At 42.1% G+C, this 17,457-nt stretch overlaps 1 protein-coding gene across 1 annotated transcript in view; it reads right to left on the reverse strand.

The window, feature by feature from the left end:
• The window catches only part of sema5a (sema domain, seven thrombospondin repeats (type 1 and type 1-like), transmembrane domain (TM) and short cytoplasmic domain, (semaphorin) 5A), a 151,765-nt gene extending 135,155 nt beyond the window's left edge, over positions 1-16,610 (reverse strand). Inside the window, 1 exon segment of the mRNA XM_034132482.1 lies at positions 16,245-16,610. The gene's annotated coding sequence lies outside the window, so the exon portion shown is untranslated.
• Between the last annotated feature and the right edge of the window lie 847 nt (positions 16,611-17,457).

Consider the following 17,457-nt stretch of genomic DNA (forward strand, 5'->3'; position numbering starts at 1 on the left):
TTCCAATCCAACTCATCTCGGCATCATCTAGTCTAGTAGACTGAAAAAAAGCTATTTTTACCCAAAGTATACATTTGTATTTGCAACATCAATCCTTTCTACTGCAAAACATCAGTACTTTTCGTCCAAGTATTGATACAATATTAAACTACTATGCCGTTTTAAAGTTGTTCCCCCCACCCATAACACACATGACGCCACAACCCCACCCCAAGTGTTCCCGAGGAGAACGTCTAATCAGCAGCTCCATCGCCCCTCAGATGAAGCATGCGTCTCTCGCTGTGACAGCTCTAATTTAAGCTCACGGCTAAATATACATCGCGGCGCTGCACCTCTGACCGACTTCACCAGCGTCTTTGATGGCTCAACATCAAAGCTGGAAATCAACTCTTTAAGACGCAATATATGAATTCACTTAATTCTTTTTGCTGCTGAGATTAGAAAAGGTGGGTCAAATAACTCATAATGTCAATCCATGCAGCCAGTCTGTAATTAAGACACTTTACTGAAGAAGTGTACTTAAATATAAAATGTATTTTTTACATTTTGGTTACGTTATACTCCTATTTCACGTTATTATGCAAGCCAATATTGTTCATTTTACTCTACTCCATTTAAGATAAATCACTAATTGAAGTACTATTAGTGATTTTAATTATTGTTATCATCTTTCTTACAATATGTATTGGTTATTAAACATTGAAAGAACATGCAGTCAACCCCCGCTAACCTTCAACATTACATATTTGGGTAAAACCAAGCCAAAAAGATAATAACATTTATTAAAATATAAAAAAGAGAGCCAAACAAAACTTGTCTGATTTTGCTTTACTGAACATGTCCCATAAATGACGGCACGTATGGATTTGGGAATGCCTTCCTGTGTCATTATTTAAACAATTACAGGTTGTGGTGCTGGTTAAAGCTTCTTAACCGCTCTAAAACCACAGCAGGCGGTCGTAAAGCCTCGGGGGCGTTCCTAATGTGTGGTCTCTCTCTCCCTCGGGTCCTTCTGGGTCTGATTGTAGGACAGAAACAGATGTGTGTTTGTTTTTCACCACCTGAAAGCATGAGCGTGTGCACAGCTGTCTACCTGACCCAAATGTATCCATTACTGCTGAAACACCTCTTTGTTAGCGAGTGTGTGACCCACTTATATCACTTTATATTTACCTGCATGGTCCTCCGCTTGCATCTGTGCCTCTTTATATTTATCCGTGGTATATTTGGACAGTTTGGATGCTGCTTATCTGATCTTATTTCATGATATTTATAAGTCTTTTCCTCTATGTGTGGACTGTATATTGTATGTATAGGTGTGGACACGGTATGCGCCATGCAATGTGATATTTAAAACAACATTAGTGTGTGCAAATACTTCAATAATCCAGTCATCTTTTCAAAAAATGAAGTGTTAAGTGTTCATATTTTCTGCTTTTCCTGATTCATATCATAGTTAAATAAACATCTTTAGAATAAATACTCATAAAACAAGGTATTTTAAGCGTTATCCAGAGCGTATTTCTTTATTTTCTGAACAAAACGTTCAATTGAGAAACCAGAAGGACACTAAAGAGCCAAGGCCGTTTCCATAAGTAAAAATAACGCATGCTCAATTATCTATATCAGCTTCAACTAATGTTTCCCTTGGCTTAACATACGACCTTCAAACCCGCTTAAGTTTCATGAATATTGGTCCAGTAGCTGTAATCCTGCTGACAAAGAAAACAGATTACTGCCTAGGTGGAGGTAATAAGAGGCACATTAATACGTGTATGCCCAGACTTTGAAAACAGAGAAAGCAGGATGTTGGATCGACCAATCAGCTTGCTCAACATGAAGCTCCACACTGTACTTCTTATTGTATTTTGGAGGTTTGCACATCTCCTCTGCAAGCTTCTCTGTGTAGGATTGAGCAGGCATTTCGATGTATCTCCACAGAAAGATAATAGCTTGGAGTCTAAACATTTCTCAGCAGGGTTTTAGGACTATTTGGATCTGACTATATCGTTTCTATATAACAACCACTGCATGTTTTAATTTATTTTTTAAGGTTTATACAAGGGATGTCTCGTTTTCATGCATCTCTGGAGAAAGATAATAGAGTCTGAAGATCTCTCAGTTTGTTTTTAGGGGATAACTAAATCATTTCATATGACACACACGCCTATTTAATTCATTATAATCAAGATTTGTTTGCAACTTGTGAGCCATACTTTAATGCAGCTGATTTAACACAAGTCCTTGTTATAATATCCACGCTGGTCGCAGATTAGCAGCCATTTAAAGGTGCTTTCTGTACCCTTATATAATGCTTTTTGCTTTTATTTCAATGCAAACGTTATGGTGACTGACACAGTTATGGAAATGTTGAGCTCTTCTGTGTTAGCTGCTGGTATAACTGTGAGAAATGCAGACGCTACACTGACTGATATTGCTGAGCAGTGGACAGCGTCAGAACACATTTAAGAGTGTACGTGCGTGACGACGCCTGATGACTGTGCTGCGATTTATCCTCCGGCTGAACACTCCTGCCACCTCGTCTGCACGCCTGCCGCATATATTATCTTTGCATATTATTTGTGTCCAAGTGACCGCATGTGGAAATGCATTTGAAAAGGTTTCCATGAATAAGAACACGCATAGGAGTGAATTCCTGCAAGACACACGCTGTAGGTAAAGTCTTTCAGAGTCACGCCGACCCGCTCCTCACAAACACTGAAGAGAAAAGCAAAAAGACTGAAGAGGAAGCGGCGAGAAAGTCGTTTAGGGTCACTTGAAGTAGATTACTGAAGAGGGGCTGGTTATAACGAGAGGAATAGAGGAACAAAGGGGGAAGGAGATGCAGTAGAGGATGGAGAGTAAGAGGTTGAATGAGATGAAATTAAGGCAGAGGCTTGCAGAGAGCAGGTTCGAGGGGAAGGAGAGAGGGGTGTTAAAGAGGTTAGGAGGGAACAAAAGCAGCGGTGAGTGAGGAGGAGAAAGGGAGGATTAATAGGAGATGAGTTTAGATGGAAGAAATCAAAAGAGCGAGGCGTTTAGAGGCACTTCAGAGAGATGAGGTTGAAAAGTGCAGCTCTGCTAAGAAGAAGGTTTCCTGCAGATGCGTGAGAAGTCTAAAAAGGCATTCAGCTAAAAGTAAGGCCCTATTAAAATATATTAAATCCAGCTCAAATTTAAAAGCGCTAAGACATATTGCCAATTAAACTTTCTGAATAATTTACAGAAAGCCTCTTGCATTCATTTCCTAGGAACCATCATAGATAACCAACAACACTTCTATTTGTTTGCAGGGGCGTGATTCACAGAGCAGATGTCTGCAAGCGAACGACATATGGGGAGGTGCAAATTAAATTAAAATTCGCTATTCAACCATGATTTTGTATACAATGCACGGTGTTTTCTGAGCAGGCAGGGTTTCAGATTATTGATATGGATCCAAAAGGCATTTAAAAGCTATCAAAGAATCTTAAAGGGTGTCCTATCATGCAAAAATGCACTTTTTGATATCTTTTAAACATAAATATGTGTCCCCGGTGTGTCAGGGAACTCACGCAGCGTCAGAAAATAAAACCCTCTCTCTTTTCCTCCGTACCCACATCTTTAAAAACGGGGCTACAATGGAGCTGATCCAGCAGAGAATCATCCATTCTCTAACAGGGCTGACATCGAGGGATATGAGGGATGTCTAAAATGCACGATCTGTTTGGTATTTAGAGCAAAACACATCATAGACATGTTTTAAATATATTTGTATATATCTGAGACCCATAATATATGCCTGAAAATAGCAGACTTTCATCGGACTTTCCTTTCGCTGCAGGAACACTGAGATGACCGTGAATAACATGCCATAACACTGCAATCCCTCACAGTGTGCTGTGTGCATGTCATGTGTCAGGAGAGGGTCTCACAGAGGTAATTGAATCAGGACTTTAAACACCAGGGGAACAGACCCGGGGCGAGGGGGGGGGAGGCACAGCTGGAAAAGCAACAGCCAAACCTTTCAAAGTACAATCAAGGGAAAGGAAACACTGGGGAGTGACTGCGGTGTCCAGAGAGCTGACTGCACACGGCCCTGCAGGTGCAACGCTGTTATATTCAAAATACCCCATGACTCTTTTCAGCCCACCGCCGCCCAATATGTCTCTGGTTTGGTTTCATGTAAACTGCAATCATAACTGTAATCGTCCATCACGGTGTGAAATGATGACAGAACGGGTGAAAATGGATTCAAACGGGCCCAGACAAGCAACTGAGATAATCCACAATAAATAACTCTTAACAACCGCACTGTTTTTACTGACTGGGAAATGTTGCTGTGGAAGAAGCAGAGTTTAAAGTGTTGTGTTTGTTTTTTATAACAGGGCTATCAAGCAAACTACTGCTATTGTAAAGAGGAAATTGGCCGTAAAAAAAGTCCCTTCTGCTACCTCATGCCTCAAAGGGGGGAGAAAATCAGGAAGTGGAAGTTCATGCGGGAGCGGTGTGCAAATAAACATAAACAACAGTGTAAACGAGACCGCCTAATGGGGATAAAAAGTTGGTGTTAGTCGCCCGTACAGCTGGGCCAGACTGTTAATGTCGGCACTTTTTCTATTAGACGGGACCCCCTGGCTGCCTCGCACAATTATGTTATTCTTCTGGGGCCGGGAGTGTGGGTGTCTGCTTTGTGAGACTGTGTCTGGAGGTGATAAAACAGCAGAACGCACATAAATAATGACTTAATGATCGCCTCCGCCCTTTCCTGTAATGATGACAATGGAGTTTTCCCGAGCGGGGTGATCCACATGTGGCCTCCAGGTGTTCTCAACCCCACCTCTGATACTTTTAACCTCCCAACTCGCCATGCACGTCTACGTTTTACTTTGCACATCCATCTATAGAAAGTATTCTTTCCCGTGTGTGCATTCAATTGTTGCAAATGTAGAAATATGCAATCCAATAAGTCTGAAAGCTTTCTGTTCTCAAGGGAGTGACACAGCTGGATGATCCGCATTAATCAACCCGTCAAGAAGCGTTCTTGAGTGTGTGTGGAAGTGTGTGTATGAAACAGAAGCAGAATAAGGGAAGAAAGGAAAGAAACTGGACTTTTTGACACAATGGCGCAAAATTATAGTCGAGTCGCTCAGGAACAAATAACTATAATTGTTTCTCTCGTGGGTTCTGCTACCACTGCTATACAACAAAAGCAGAACATCCAGTGACTGCATACTCTGCAATTAACATCCGCTCCCCCTTCAGGGTAATCACACTCTGCGGCTAAATATGATGATTTGATCAAGATCGCTTGTGCCTTTTAAATCATTTTGCCGTCACTTAACAGGCTTTCCCAGGTACTGAAAGGCATCATTTTCGCCTCAGGAGTTCAGGGAGAAATCTGGATGTCATCAACTCATACTGCACAAGAGAAAAAGATGACTAAGAGGCACTAAAGAGTGAGAATCTAAGATGAAGCGGAGTGACTGTAACCTGCCAATTACTGTAATTGCCTCCACTAGAAGTGATGAACCCTGGACATCACACAAATGGGTGCAATTACAATAAAAACCTCTGTAACACTTTCGTAAATCTGGCTTTTGCAATGCGTTTTAGTGTTTCATCTACAACCAAACTGTGTTTTAAAAGCACCGAAACACTCTGTCAATAGTTGTATCACGCCAGTTTTTGACTAGCTGGAGTTTGCACGTTGTTCTTTAATGGGATTTGTAGTGCTGGCATAAAAACACATCTACAAAACTGCAGTTGTGGACCAAGACTGTAGCCTGCTAACATTACATTACATTACATTACATTACATTACATTACATTACATTACATTACATTACATTTAGCTGATGCTTTTATCCAAAGCGACTTACAATTACCAATTACAGAGACATTCTCCCTGGAGTAACTAAGGGCTACGTGCCTTACTCAAGGGCACACTAGTGGTGGTGTTCCTGGCGGGATTTGAACTCACAACCTTCTGATCTTCAGCCCACCTCACTATCCATTAGACCACCACTATCCCCACCATGACTTGTTAATGTTAACGTATGAGTGTAATCTTCCACCGTACGAACAGTTTGTATACAGATATGTGTGGTCCAGCTTCAAATGCATTTCTGCCTTCTCATCTTCATAACCACAGTTGTTTGGACGTGATTTTTTCAGGAGAACAAAGCAAGAAAGCCCTGTTTACAAACATTCCTATGTACGCCTTTACCGAGAAGAAACACATTTGCCATGATAAATTGTTTGTTATTATATATGGGGCCCGGCGGGGGGGGGGGTAGAGGGGGAGACAGCGTGGGAGTTAAGCTCCGCTGAGGACAATGATGGGTGTCAGAGAGACCTGCCATCGCCTCTGGGACTGAAACTGTTCCAGGAAACAGAAACCGCTGGTGTTTGAGCCCGTTAACACACAACACCGGCCGTAAAACGGAACATTTACTGTCCTCCAGTCCCAGATACATCCCTGCACTCTGACCTTCACATATCAGACGAAGGGAGGGAGGGCGATTATATCCCTCTGGGGACGCCTTAAGTGTTGTATTAATATTATGGTGAAGAGGTGAGTCGAGCTGAAATAGGGTTGCGGTAAAAAAGGGAAAAACATCTTCATTTTCTTTCAAATTGATCCAGAAAAGTTTGTAGATTAGCAGCTTTTTTTCAGCTCTAAACAAGAGAATCCATCTTTCCACACACAATTACCGCCTGAGCATCAGCTACTTGACGGTCTCTAGCAACAGTTTCATCCTCTCAGTGTGAGATACAACTCCCCTTTGTGTGCTTTTCCAAAGTCAATAAAAAGACGACGACCCTGCCCTTAACTGCTGCAGAGAAAGGAGTACTTCTCTACCCACAGAGCCTTCGGGGGAACAGCGCGGAGCACAAAATAGATCAGGATGCTGCGGGGCCTTGCTTCACAGGGGCAGAGGTCTATTTTTAATGACAACAAGAGCGCTGCAACAAAGTGTTGTGGTAGGGCAAGTCCAGAGGAGATTCATGCTCTGCGTAGGAGTTCCTCCCTCGCTGAGCTCTGCAACAGCTTGAATCCAAAACAACAGAAACGTTTCCAGCAATAAGATATATTTCATACTGATTTGTCTGAGCACATCTCGGCGTATCTTCATTAAGGAAAGTCAGACAGTTGTCTTTTCTTCTTTAAGTCTCTAGTCCCTTCTTTCTTTGCACACCTACATGTGTTTCTCCCTGAAAGCACAGCAAGAAGGAGCAGGTCATGTCTGGTGAGCTTAAGGTCAACAAATGGGGTCAGTCACATCTCTGAGAAAGTGAAACTGGATCCTTTCCTCTCGTTGACGTCCGGAGGCCCGACACATGCACCTGAGAGCGGAGCAGCATGTGAGATAAACTTATTTGTACACAGAGATGTTTTTAGTTATTGACTCGCTCTGGTTTGCTTATTATTGGGGGTTTGTGTATTAGTACAGCGGATAAGCACAACAATTGTGCATTTTATGAGAAAAGCATGACATTTCTAACATAGGTTTATTTTCAGATGTGGAGGGAAGTCAGATTTGACCTGTGAGGACCGTGAGAGGTCAAATCTAAGATGGCCGCCAGTCTCTCGGGTAAAATGTTCAAACACGCTTAATTTTGGAACCAAACATTGTAGAAAAACATTTAGGGTGTCATATCCAACTAAATTAGGGATGCCCAATCACTAGGTGATACTTTTGAGATTGCCAGAATTCAAGAAAATGCATTTAGGTGAAGATAAAGGTAGAGAATTGACCAAAAAGAAGCTGTCAATCAGTTGAAAATGGCAAATTATTTATTGTGTGTGTGTGTGTGTGTGTGTGTGTGTGTGTGTGTGTGTGTGTGTGTGTGTGTGTGTGTGTGTGTGTGTGTGTGTGTGCTGGTGGCAGATGTGGCGCAGTTATGTATTGTGTATATCCATGCTTCAGAGAATGCATCTATACCCATGGGTATAGATGCATTCTCTGTAGAGTTCTATGTTTTCTTGAGCCATACAGGTAAATAAATCCTGGATAATGACATGTAGCTTATGGTCCCACCTTACCAATGATATCAACTTATCATCAGCTAGATAAATGACATCAAAGTAACAGTCAAATCCAAGATATATTGATATCATCTTTCTGTGAACTCATTTTGAATGTTATCAGGACATTAAATGGATGTTATCAAGGTGCTTATGCAACTTCTTTAAAAGGTTGGAGTTACCTAAGGTTTTGGTGTCAAACCATCTGGTTATAACTGGGAAGATATCACATCAGGGGTCAGGGTTATGGGTTTATTACGTAACCTGGCGTAAATGAGATACTGTATGTGACGTAACTTTGCTTACGTAAACTATGTCTGTTTAAATAAGTCAATGTTGACTTTTGGTTTCACACCGGGCACAAACTCCAGTCTCCTGGGGAAAAAAAGGTTCTTAGTTGACGTCTTTATTGCTCTGTATACAATGTCACACATAACTACTAAGTGAATAGATAATTAAAGCATTTTAAACATACTAGTTAGTGTAGCAGTCCCCCTGACCACTGATTATGACATTTTAATTGGCTTATGTCATCTGAAGTTGGTGCTATTTCTATCTCTCCACCTCTATCTCTGTCTTTCTTATACAATGCTGCACCTTTAAAGCTCATCTCTCCTGTTCAGGCAACACAACTGCAAAAGGTGTGTGTACACTGGGTTGTGTTTTTTCAGGCACTCTGGTGTTGAGCCTTCTCTTAGACAGAGGAGGGAAAAACACAAACCTCATCCCAGAGAATCTTAAAACAATCCTCTTCAGTCCCAACAGGGCAGGAGAGGAAGCACAACTCTTGAACGTAACTCACAATAGAGCCAGAGCTGAGAAAGACATACTCTGATGTTTCATGAACAGCATGATACGAGCAACACTGTATATGGAAAGAAAGACAGGCAGCACCTCCAGAGTAACTCCAGTATCACTGAGGCTTAGTACCTGGCTAGACTTTAACAGACTTAATGTTCCATAACAAAATATCCCTTGAAACTCACATTGTGTTCAACAGTATTAAACTCCAAATGACCATTTCCTCTCGAGTAATGAGCTGAAAAGAGTCAGCTTAGCGTTCTGTAAGAGTGTAATCTACAAAATAAGGGTTTGACCGCTGGCAGAGAGCCAGGCAGGTTTCTAACTGAGGGCTCATTCTTCCTGATGGTTAGGAGACGTTATCCAGCAGTGAATAACAAGCGGCGTGTTATTCACTGCTGGTGGTTTGGATCAGACCACACATCCGCACCTTCAGAACTGAGGCAGCATTGTGTCTACGAGCAGGGGTAGACTACACGCACACACCACACACACACACACACACACACACACACACACACACACACACACACACACACACACACACACACCACACACACACACACACACACACACACACACACACACACACACACACACACACACACACACCACCAGTAAAGTTCATGACTCACGGGTCTCCTGTCTGGAGTGTGTGCAGTGTTTCTAACAATACAGCAGGTGTGTGTGAAGGAGAAACCACGCAACTGTGTTTTCTAACTTTTCAAACTTTTCTTTCAAGGGCGCAGGTTTGGTTCAAGTCAAAGGTCTCCCAATTATTTAATATGTAAATTGCTGCATTTTTAATGTGGCACCTATCAAAAATAACATTTGGGTACCTTGTTAGAGACTTTAACATGAAAATAGGCAATAAGGGGAAGTTTAGAGTAGAGATCCAAACACCTCCTGCAAAAGAAGCTCTGACATCCTTTACTTAACGAAAAGTAGAAATACAGCAATTAAAAATACAGCCAAACAAAACAGAAAATCCTAAATAATATACTATGCACGGTGCATGCATAGTGGATAATATCCTGTACGTATCTAAAAGATCAATCTGAAGGGTGATGAGATCATATATTTTTAGAAAAGAGGAAAGTGACACAAAGGTATCCACTATCTAATAAAGACATCTGTAAAGTTTTGAGGAAAAAGGCCTCAAACTGCAAACAACCTTAAACTTTTTAGCAAGAGGCAAAAAGATCGTGAACCACAGGTTTCATATTTTAAAGCTCATTATATGTTTGTTAATGCATCTGAGTGTGTGTAGTGACGAGCTGTCGAATAAGTTCAGCGGAATAAAAAGAATGTAAGAATTATAAATTAGTATAGATGGAAAAAACTGAAATGAAATGCATTCATTTTCCAGCCATGATTGCAGCCTGAGAGGCGAAACCCGGGGCAAAGAAAAGCTCCAAATATTGCTTTGACTGCAAGGCAGGAATTGAAAGCGACTCATGAAAGCGTATTGACATTAGTGCTAACAACATTTGACTTTTAGAGTCAGTGTGCTGGAGAGAGATTTTAGTGTCAACATAAAAAGTGTGGGAGACATGCCCCTTTAGTGTACCTCCATGTTGCCTTACTGTCAGTTCCCCCTTCTCTTTCAGCCTTTTCTCGTCCTGCGTCTGTCCGTCCCTCTCTAAGGATGGCTCTGACAGATGGATCCAGCAGACAGATGCATCCTGGGAGCGACTAGACAGCCGCCTCTCCAGAGAAACTCGTCGGTGTATTCCTAACAATTTCCCTGGAACACGCTCTGCCTGTCTGCTCGTCAATCCTCATATCGACCCTTCCATCTCGACATAATTCCACTTTCTTTTCCCTCTTTTCATTCATAAAGCAGCGCAGGTCCTCTTTGTGTCAGAAAGTTCTTATCTGCTCACCTCTATCTCCCATCTTCTCTTTATATCTCTCCTCTAATCTCTCTTCTGCTCCCGTTTTTCTTGCCAGGCCAAAACTACAAATAGTTATCTTTTCAGATGTTATCGCAAACTTTCATATAAGGTCGGATATAAGGAAAATTCCGCGCTCTGTTCATTCATCTGCTGAGAGCAAGCATCCTCTTGCATGTTGAATATTTATTTTTCGAGGATATTGCTCTGATTAGCCCTTCGTTATGATTTCAAAGTAGAGATAAATGTTTTCATTTGCAGAAGATTAAAGGATTTTCTGCATTTATATCCTCTCATTGATCAAATTACAGCTTCTGTGGCTGCGGCGCGCTTCAGATGGAGCTCTGATAGTTATAAACACATCACATCAAAAGAGCTTGTTATCGTATAATGATTTGCTCTGCAAAGATAAGACGCTGCGATGTGTGTCCCAGGAGGAAAACTCAAGCCAGCGAGAGACAACATTACCTCCTGCAGATATTAAAACTTACGGCAAGTACAACATCTCACAACAGGAAGCAAATAGGTGCAGGCTGCTGGTAAAACATAGCGACGAGTGTCAAAGTCTCGCAGTCCAGTTAAGAGGAACAAGCATGTCCTCTAAAGGAGAAATATACGAGCTGAACGCCACTATCAAATAATCCTCTCATTCATGCTTCGCAGTCATTCATCTTGCAGGGAAATACAGCTGGGTGACGGCCCAGAGAGGGGACAGAAAGTGTGTTTCTCTGTGTGTTTGGTGACAAGTCATGAGTCATTTCTCCCTTCAAACGGCCCTGTGGCGCTCATTCAGTCAATAAACAAAAAACCAGCCGAGCCTCTTCACTCCTTCTTCATCTCTCTTTTCACCTGGTTTCCCCACCGACTCATTACACCTCGTCTCATCCTCCCTTACGACAAACTCCAAACTTAAACAAGTTCACAATAATCGCTTCTGCCTTTGTCACAGAAGCCTGGATCCATCTCTGTTTAACCTTTTCAAGCATCCTCTTGGCTTGATCCCCAGAGAGAAAGAGGCTTTGGGGATTATTTAATCGTGACCCACATAGAGTCTTCTTCCTGTACGGCTGGTAAAAGAGACAGATTCCTCTGCTCTTTGAGTGGTTTTTGAGGTTGCAGCGGAGAGAGGCGCTAATGTAGTGTAACAACGCAGGCGAGTGAAGGCTGCTTTAATTCCCTTTGACGTGCGGACATGAAACTGGATGTTTTACTCAAACCACAGACATCCACTTTTGGATCCAAGCAGTAGAAATAATGGTGCATCCAGGATCACATAACGCCGCCTGTGCTACACCGTGAATGTTTTCCTACACCTGCCCCTGTGTTGTTTCTGCTGCTTAGCCTGCAGTGTGAAATTATAACAGCCTCCCCTGTGTGCTTTACAAGAATCTGTCCCATCAGAGAACGGCTGTGTGCTTCATTCCCACCTCTTTGCACAAATATGTCCACATTTTGTTTGCGTGTGTCCTGTTTTCACTTTAACAGCCTGGTTTCCAGCTGTGCAGCATTATAGGAGAATATTCCTCGCAGAAAATAAAACCACAACGCAGAGCTGACCTTGACAGAGAGATGTTTATCCGAGCTACAAACTTGTGTGCGGATAAACAGCTAATGCTATGTTGAGTTGCATTGTGCACCCCACTTAATAGCTTCCTCGCAAACTCTATGGCAACCGCCGCGACCCTTTGACCTTTCGAGTGCCCTGGATGATACACTTTCCTTATGCCAACACTATCTGTTTTCTGTGACCTCGGAGTATCCATAGCAACTGAATAACTGGTGGAAAAAGCAAAGAGTTGTTTACGAACACCCTGGAAACTGTCTCTGTTATACAAGGGTCAAAAATGTATCTGAAAAGCCGCTAAATAAGCACGAAATCAACACATAAGATGAATTTGCGTCCCGTCACATTTGGGATGATTCTCAGGAGTTTTGAAATGAGAAGAGGCTGCAGAACAAGGAGGGATGAGATAATGGTAAAGTAGATGTGATGTATAAATAGCCTGTGGTGTTGACAGGACAAAGCATAGCGGGGAAGAACAGCAAACCTCTTCAGCTATTGTTTGCGTCTCCTAGTTTACTTACAGCCAGTAAATCATCCACTGAGGAGAGTCTGTGCAAACCAATAAACTTTGTGAGGCAGTGTGTGCACGGAGAGAGGTGGGAAAAGAACTCAGATCTTGTACTTGAGTAAAAGTAGAAGTATTCAGATCTTGTTCTTGAGTAAAAGTAGAAGTACCAGAGTGTAGGAATACTCTGTTACAAGAAAAAGTCCTGAATTCAAAATGTTCCTCAATTAAAAGTAGAAAAGTATTATCCTCAAAATATAGTGAAAGTAGCGACAGTAAAAGTAGTCGTTGTGCAGATTGGTCCATTTCAGAATAATATATATGATATGTTTTATAATGATTGATCATGAAAGTGTTCTCAAAGCTGGTAAAGGTGCAGCTAGTTTGAATGACTTTGTATACTGCAGGGTAGCTTGTGAGTTTACTCCAGGTGGAACTAAAGTCTGATTTAACACTTGATTATATTTCACATCATTCATCCACATCTTAACTAAAGGTATTAAATAACTGTAGTGGAGTAGAAGTACAGGATTTGCCTCTGAATTGTAGTGGAGTAGAAGTACAAAATAGCATAAAATGGACATTTCTCTCAAAGTTGTATACTTGGGTAAATTGAGTTACTTTACACTAATTACTTTTCTACATGCAACCATTAAACTGGATCCTTTGTGCACGGACACACTCTCCCGCAGCTCACATCATTAATCCAGATCTTTAACTAAAGATATTAAATACATGTAGTGGAGTAAAATAACAGGATTTGCCACTGAGTTAAAGTGGAGTAGAAGTAACAAGTAGCTAAAAAAGGATAATTAAGGAAATCAAAGTAAAGTAGAGTCTCTCAAAATTATACTGTAGATCTACTTATATACTTTACACCTCTGCATGTAACCATTAAACCTGATCCTTTGTGCACGGACACCCTCTCCCGCAGCTCCACCTTGCTGCTGTCGGATAAATCAGTAACCAAAGTGCCTCAAAGAGCACATGGGTGACGGCTGTTTGCTCTACACGTGCATGATAATGCCTTTCACTTTCCCTCTCACAGCGCCCGACCCCCCGAGGAGAAGCACAATCACAAAGGTCGACCACAATGGGCTTGTCATTCAATCGGTCGCCTTGGCAACGCAGACATCCCGCAGAGACCACCGGGGTCATTTTCATCAGGGACCCCGAACCACCCCACCCCCCCCCCCTCCGGCTGGGACTAATTGCCGTGTTTGTGCTGGTGTGCTGTGTCAAATTCCCCACACAGTGCAAATATCAATCAGGCTAATCATACGCTTTTCACTATACGCTGGAATGTGAGGCTGGTATCGTTTTACTGCTGCTCCTCCGCATCTGCTGCTCATCACTGATATGACTTTATGGGGCGAGAGCAACAGTGATAACGTCGTTCAGAATTTATGTGCACTATATTTATCCATCTGCCAATTACTTTCTCAATTAGCGCAGTAATTGTGGTCATTAAAGTGTACAGGACAGTTTCCCCAAAGCCCAAGGTGACACTTTTAAATCTCTCGGTGCATGCAAGAGACAGTCCAAAGAAGTTGAATTTACTTTAACAAAATATCAAGGAAACTAATATTCACATCTGAGATCCAGTTAGTTGTTTTCAGCCTTTCAGACTTCAAGTAGTTGCCAGTGCATTTTTTTCAATGAAACAACATATTCTACTAAGTCTACAAATGTCTAAGAGGCATGGCAATGTCTTCAACACGATGTACATTTAGTTTACAAAGATTTAAACAGAGACAAGCATCAAAGTCTCACATCGATAAGCTCCAACGAGACAATGTTTGGAGTTTATTTCGCTTAAAAAACAACCTAAACTAAAACAGTTGCAGAAACGGATTAATTGACCAATCGTTGCAACTGTCGTTTTATCTCTATGGTGTTTCTCAGCTGCAACTTTTGCCATCCCGCCACATGATTCCTTGATTGAGCATTTCCTCACTCCCTCCCTTTCTTGTCTTGTATTTCTGTCTTTCATTTAATCTGTTTTTCCTGTCTTTTCCGGGGGGATTTCAGCCTGCAGTCCAGAGTAATTCTACCATCTGGATGAGCGTCCCTTTTCTTCCATTGCTCGGCACGGTGCGACAGGACAGACGAGCCTCATCATCCTAGTGGGTCTGACTTAGGCCAGAAGATCAGAGGAAGCTCACTGTGCAGCTTTCAAGCCCCGGAAAAAACAAGCACGACCAAAACAACCAGCAATGACTCTCGATGAAAGGGACAAGCTTGTTATGCTATCTGGACACAACATCCCCGTTTACATGTTCCCTAAATAGGTGTTTGCCTCTGGCTTAAAAGAAAACAAATGCAGAATAAGTGACTTAGTTAAAAATGAAGTTTGGTTAATCATACACCAAGCAGCCAATCAGCACGATCAAGGATGGAGATTAGCATTCTGGGCCGGGGAGAGCCAAGGACAGAGCCGCAGGGTAACGGAGGGGAACATGAACCAAATATATTATGTTTGCACCTACAGCACAAACACAGCTTCACCATCGGCTGTGACTAATCCTCTTCACACACACACAAAGTGACGCTCTGACGATTCGACTTTTGTAAAAGAGAAAAGCCCGGGTTCAGTTGGAATGTAAGAAAAGTTAAAATGCTCTTATGCTACTTGTGAAATCACTTTTTTTTTTAAAATAGTTCTACAAAAACCTCCAAGGACTCAGCTCTGCCTCCATTGTGTGGAGAGGCTGAGGTTGGAGGTGTTTCAGTTGAAGGTCTGAAACTCAACAAAGAGATTTGCAGAATAAAAGATCCAGTCTCTTTCATTAAATGGGAAAAAATGTATGAAATTCAAGTGTTAAACTTTACACAATCTGCACGTCTCATACAAGGTCACAGACACAACAGCAGCTCCTTTAAAACAGTGACAGCAAGAACAAGAATCATCAGACTCAGCCAAAGGTCAAAGAAAAAGCACTGCTGTGATTCACAAATCTTAATTTCTCAATTTTCTTTTGGGCTCTGAGGTTTCTTTTCATAAACTGTCATATTTTCCATGCCAACTCATGTATTTGCTGCAGTAAATGCATGAGACGTATGCTAAAGAGACTATTGATTAAAACACCAGACCCGTATCCGTTTTCAAAATATATTAAAAAATAATTTGTAGTCTAGAGAAAAATGCTGATGGGGATGTGGAGATGGCTGCACTCTGCCAGCACCACCAAGTGGTCAGACATTGCAAAACAACATGCAAAACTTCCAAAACTGATCATTGATATTCTCAGATTTTCCATTTGTGCAATAGTGTATGGATCCTGTGAGACTCTGCAACATATTTAAACTTTTCCTAACTTGTGGTTTCACTGTTAGAGAGAATATGACAAGCTGTAAGAGCCATGGGTTTATTTCCAGGACAACACCTCGCGTTTGGAAATGAATGCAGAAGCCCGAGTTAAATCTGAATATTATTCACAATCCATAATAAAATCCGCTCAGTCTTACCAAGTTAGATGCCCAACTCCCGGTCATCTATAGGGAACGAAGCTGCGCGTGTTGTCCCGCTGAGAGCTGGGAAAGAAAAGATGAAGATGATATATCCTCCGTGTCTTTCCAGAAATCTGTTAAACTCCTTCTCTCCTCTGCACAGATCCCTCTGCTCCCTCCGGACTCCTCGGTGCTATTTCTGATTCCCCAGAGCAGCGCTGTGTCCCGGTGGCTCCGCGGCGCACGGGTTGTAACCGGACACCGCACTGTCGCGCTGCGCCACAGACAATGTGCCTCCGCTCTTTAGGGGAGGGGGGAGAAGCCGACACGGGTGCCAAAGAAGCGACAGCGCAGAACAGAACTGTCCTTCACCTGAAACAGGGAGAGCTTGTGCGCTAAAAGGGAGAGAAAGCCAGTGGATGTGTCCTCGCTTCTCTCTCTCACAGCTGCGCAGATACCGCGCACGGTGCAGACGGAGCAGTGCGCGTCCTCTCCACTAACAGGAGAAACGTGGCACAGCTGCCCTGCAGGTGGAGCTCAGGAATACACTGCCGAGACCACCAGTCAGAGCCACAAGTGGCCTGAGACCTGGACAGTTTGTAACTATTTACGCGTCTCTACCTTAATATGATGCCCAAATCCACACTGACACCAAGGAAGTGGATCTCAGATTTGCTCTGGCTTCATGTCTGCTAAATCATTGGTTTCAGAATTCTATCTTTGGTCATCGGTGGAAGAAGTACTCAAATACATTACTTAAGTAAAAGTATAATACTACATTATTCCAATACTCTGTTACAAATAAAAGTCATGCATGTGGAGCTCAGGAATACAATGCTGAGACCACCAGAGCCACAAGTGGGCTGAGACCTGGACACTTTTAACTATTTACTTTACGCTTCTTTACCTAAATATGATGCCCACACTGACAAGTAGATCTCAGATTTGCACTGATTTCATGTCTGCCAAATCATTGATTCCACAATGCTATCTTTGGTCATGGGTGGAAGGAAGTGTTCAGATCTTCAGAGGTGGAAGAAGCACTCAAATACATTACATTGTCAAAGTACAATACTACATTATTAAATTCCCCTGTTACAAATAAAAGTCATGCATGTGGAGCTCCAGAATAAACTACTGTGTTTACCTAAATATAATGCCGAATATCCAACTGACACCAAGAAGAAAGTAGATCTAAGATTTGCCCTGGTTTCATATCCTGCATTCATAA

Source organism: Trematomus bernacchii, unplaced genomic scaffold (assembly GCF_902827165.1).
Source record: "Trematomus bernacchii unplaced genomic scaffold, fTreBer1.1, whole genome shotgun sequence".
In the NCBI taxonomy this organism is placed as follows: domain Eukaryota; kingdom Metazoa; phylum Chordata; class Actinopteri; order Perciformes; family Nototheniidae; genus Trematomus; species Trematomus bernacchii.